The sequence below is a fragment of the Nestor notabilis genome, unplaced genomic scaffold (genome assembly GCF_000696875.1).
Source record: "Nestor notabilis isolate BGI_N333 unplaced genomic scaffold, ASM69687v1 scaffold16986, whole genome shotgun sequence".
Lineage (NCBI taxonomy): Eukaryota > Metazoa > Chordata > Aves > Psittaciformes > Psittacidae > Nestor > Nestor notabilis.
Window position 1 is genome coordinate 12,356 of NW_009933481.1, and position 5,041 is coordinate 17,396.

Sequence of the window (5,041 nt, forward strand, 5' to 3'; positions counted from 1 at the left end):
AAAATGAGTTTCAAGTAAGTACTTGTCATTTTCCCATGAGAGAGAAAGAAGTATATTCTTTGGAAGCCTTTACTTATTAAATTTCAAGTATGAAACTTCAGGGATAGTGTACGGGGAGAGACTGGTGGGAGAAGGCAGGCAGGCAGGCAACCTGGTCTGGTGGAAGGTGTCCCTGTCCATGGCAGGGTGGTTGGAACTAGATGATCTTTAAGGTCCCTTCCAACCCAAACCATTCTCTGATTCTGTGCTGGGGTTAAGGAGTAGTGGCTTAGGACAACAATAAAGGAAAGATTATGTTAGAGCATAATAAATAAAGTATTTCACCTTGACTTTGAAGAAGCTGCAAGTCCACCTACAGACCTTGCCAAACTGTGGGAATTTGCTTTGCATTTATAGTAGGTACAGGTTTGGGCAGTAACTCTGATGGTAATTTCAGAGAATTAGCAATTGTACATCGTTTAGCCTAAATTAGCAGAATGGGAGAATACAGTTGTTTAATGCTGGCCAGTCTCAAAGATCCTTCAGGAAAGGTCTTGGTTCCACCACAGGAAAATAGAATACACATCCAAGGGATACACAGTAGTGGAAGTGAATTTTCTTGTAAAAACACAGCTTGTTTAGGGGCAGAGGCAGTAGATTTCTAACCATGGGAACTCCTGGGGGTACTCGATCCCTTATTATACCAGATGGCTGTGAAGCATTATTGGTTTAGTTCTGTATTTTCCGTTTTCACTGAGAAACAGTCCCTACCGGAGAGAATATGTGGGATGATCACAAGATGCGTGAGTTGAGCAGGTTTGGACTGGGCTTTCTGTGTGGTCAGCCATTCAGGATGCATATTCAGCATGGCTACTGGTTAGGACTTTTGTGTTTAGGCAAGGTTGGAAGTTGGCACAGGGCTTGCTTCCAGACTGGAGTCGTCAGGTAGTGCTAAGTGCAGCTGGGCACTTGTGCTGAATTCATCTACTGAAACTTGTCAGCCAGCAACTCTTGAGAGTTGACCAAGGAGCACAACAGGAGTATGTCAGACCAGCATAGGAGAGAGAACTGGAATAAGAACTGTTCCCAGAACACATTTCCTTTCTGTTCTAACAGGCCTTGATTCTCCAGCATCCTCACTGTGGTACACGTCTCCCATGGTTTTCACTTACAAGGAGTTGTAAGCGGTTATGCATCTAGCAGATCAGAGTAAGTGCATGCTCTGTTCTTGAACAGTCTCTTAAGTAGTAGCTACATTTCAGGCCCCTAGGCAGATGTACAGTGGATTTGTTGAGCATGATTTTCATGGTGGTGGTGTTTACAGCAACCATTTATGTGGCCACTTATATATTACCCTTACTGGAATTGGGATTCTGGGCTAGTTAAACCTTTGTCTTAACCCTGAACAGCCATTTTTGTGCAAGGGGACTTGCAGAAGTTACTACTTTAAGAAAAAAAAGTTTTTTTTAAAAAAAGGATATGCATACTGCAAAATTACTCGTTCCTTATGCAGTCACATGAATTTGAACCAGTGTAACTGGTGGAGTGTAGGAGTAGGAATGAGGGATGGAGCAGAGAAGGGAAGGGCTGCAGAACCTGCTGTTACTGCTGAAAAGACATGCTTATGAGACTGCTTTGAATCTATAGGCTTGATTGGAGTTTGCCTCCATGAGTTTTGCCTCATGCTAGCACTGATCCTTCAAAAGGGGGTAAAGATTACATACATAAATACTTTGCCAATGTCCCCTGGTGCAAAAAGCAAAGATTTAGGTTTTTTTTGTCATGTCCAAAGCCTCATACCTTCCTAAAAAGCATTGAGTTCTTCAATGAGATGATGTGGTTCTTGGTTCTGTACAGTCCCTATAGTTTGAACTACTTTAAAATGGTACTACAATACCCTTAAAAGCAGTGTTTCATGTGCCTTTGGCTTGGGGGGTGCCTGGGAGTCTGTCATTTGAATTTCCATTGAAATATGCTGGACTAACCAGTCTGTCAAAGATGAGGCAGACTGGTAGGAACTGTTTCTTTGTTCTTGCCATTACACCACAGGAAGAAGCTGTAAATGTTCGTAGAATGACTTATTTCAGAAATCGGTAGCTTAGTAGTTGTCAAGAGGAGGGAAAACCTTCAGTCTCCTGTTTTCATGTGATGATGATATGCATAAACTGAAGCACAAGCATCCATGCTGAAGCTTGTCCTAAGATACAGCAACATGATAGGCAGAAAGATGGCTTCTCTTAAAAGGGTTTTTGTTGTTTTCATTTCTTTTCTGATCTGCCCTGAGTATAAAGCATCTACATAGGTTGTTGCCTCACAGAAGGCTTGTTACTGAGAGTTACTAATCCTGCAGAATTAGCCTATTCTGTTAATTTGGGAATGAAGGAGAATAAATGGTTCTTAGTTTGTGCCTGGAAATATTTCTAAGAACAAATGCTTGACAGTCCCTGAAGATGTATTCTGGGTCATGACACTTCTGCTTTTGTATTTATGTGCCTGCTGCAAGTGGGGATCCTCTTGTAGCCTTTCTAAAGGTAGAGTAAGTTCTTTCCTCCTATTGCCTTTGCCCTTAAAACCAGATGGTGCAGATATATAACATGATGGATGAGTGAATGTCGTGCTCAGGAAAGTAAGGTGAAAGTAAAGGGTGAAGGGATTTTATCCTTCTTTCTTTCTTTCTTTTATAGTAGTTGAGCTAGCTGTTTTGGTTTCTTTTCTCAAGGACCACATGAATAAACCTGAACAATACGAGGTTGAGTTGCACCTGTAAAAATGGATGCATTTTGTTAGCTTCCTCCTGTTCTGCACAAAGCCATGAACAGCAGAAGTACTGGAAGAACCTGCTGCGTAGGCTTATGCTAACCGTATGTTAACTTTGCTTCAAAAAAATTAAACCCTACCTCCTGCAGAACTTGATTTGCCATTGAGAAGAGCTTTCCAGTTGCTGGGATTGAAGGGGAATTTTTCAGTCCCTGGTAATTGTGCAAGGAGATGGCTATTGTTACTGGCTCAAAGACTGTAGAAAGAACTTTAATTTCCCTGCTCTGTTTGATGTCTCTGCAACTTCAAACTGTTTTTCAATGCAAATATTCAGCTGACTGTCCACTGTTGCTGCATTTAGGTTTCTTTCATTTTACTTTCTCTTCCCCTATCCTCTTGTTTCCTCTACACTGAGTGTTTGAAATTATTTTTTTTTTTCACAAGACATTTTTGTTCCCAAACTAATTTTATTTTCTCTCTAGGTCAGTTATGTATTTGTCTTCACTAATGTTTGCAACATCTCCAAACATAGTATCGTCTGTGAATTTAACTAACATGCTGTTTACCCTTTCTTCCAGATCCAGTTTCTGATCCTACTTCCACATTTGGGAGTATGCAAGGGACAAACGCATCTCTTTGCGTAGCTTGACTGGATATCCCAAGACTAGGATGTTAGTATATTTAAACAATTTATTTTTGCATTAAAATGTTGCCACTGTATTAATTGCACATAGATTATTATTATTTTTGAAAATGTAATTAGCTTTATTGGCATTATGCATATTCAGAAGCCTGCTAGTAGAAACACTTTTTCTGCAGTCTGACTAATGCTTATTGGTGAGTTTAAAATGGGTGCAGGAGTAGGAAGCATTTCAGGGTTGATTTTTAAAGGAGCCAGGCTTATTTAGTGTTACAGCTTTAGCATTCATTCTTGAAAATCTTGGCTCTTTGTCTAATAAGATTAACTGTAGGTTAATCCAAGAACATATAAAATCTTTATATCTCTGTTCAAGATATTTATGAAAGACCTCTTCAGACTTCTGAATGCATGAATACAGGCCCTAGGAGAGATTTTTAAACACTTGAAAAAGTCAAATATCTATAGAAATACTTGCATCAAGTAAGTGTTAATGAAGAACTAAAATTGCACACTGAAGTTTTTTTGAATCCCTGCATCACAGATTGCATTATTCTGGTACTTGCAAGACACCAGTTGTCTGGAAAAGTAAACCCTAAGCTAAACTACTTTTGCAGAGTTGATAATGCAGCTTCCTTTGAAATGTGTTTTGTGATGGTGCAGTTATTGCAAAATGAGCTAGTGCATGTTTTCTGTTATGTAAGCAATTGTCTGGCAGTAATCAGCAGTTCAAAGATAAAGAAGTCGGCATTAAACTAATGTGCTATTTTTAAAACTGTATTTTTGTCTCAGCCACCTCTTGGAGTGTCTCATGTATTCAACTACTACTATATCTAATTGAAAGAACTACTGAAACGCTACTATAAGCAACTATTAAAACTACTGAAGTGAATTTGGTGCTGAATGCAGTGTTCATTGAATAGCTGTGGACTTTGCAGGTTTCTCTGCAGCCCTCATTTTCCAGTGCACTTCTGTTCTTTTTTTCCTCTTGTAAATGGAGTCTTCTCTTCACATGGTTTGAATTTCTTTTGTTAAAACTGTTGCCTATCATGGCTAACGTTTCAAAGTAATTGAATTTTCATTTGTGCTCTCTAGCTCTGTACATGGGAAGTAAATTTAGGTAAGATTGCAGATCTTCAACTTGGCTACTTTGCTAGATATTCTCAGAAGAACCAGTTCTAGGGAAGCGCAGTGTTTGCAGCACTTGTTCTAGTTTTCCACTGCATTTTGTTTTCATGATCCATTCCCTCACTCACCCCTTCTGGTGTTATTCCTGTGGTTTTACAAGAAAGTGAGTTTGTTACGGTTGCTTACGAGCTTTTCAAGGGAATTTGAGACTCATTGAATACTGTTGTTTATTTTATCAAGTCTGTTGAAGCACAAGGTGTTCTAGAAGTCAGATATTCCTTGAGCCTGGAAATGTTTCTAGAGTCAAAGAACACTTTTAAAAAAAACTTGACTATATTTGAAATAACCTTCAGAGGGATTTAAGGCATAAAATGGTGGGGTAGTGGGGAACAAGGCACTTACATGAAATTGCAGTTTGTGCTTCTAGCACACACTGTCTTCGGCAATTTATTGTTCATTCTTTATGTGATACTTTGTTCATTACATATGCATGCTACTCTTTTTCTTTCAGAGAAATTTGTGTGTGAAGAATTCTGTAGG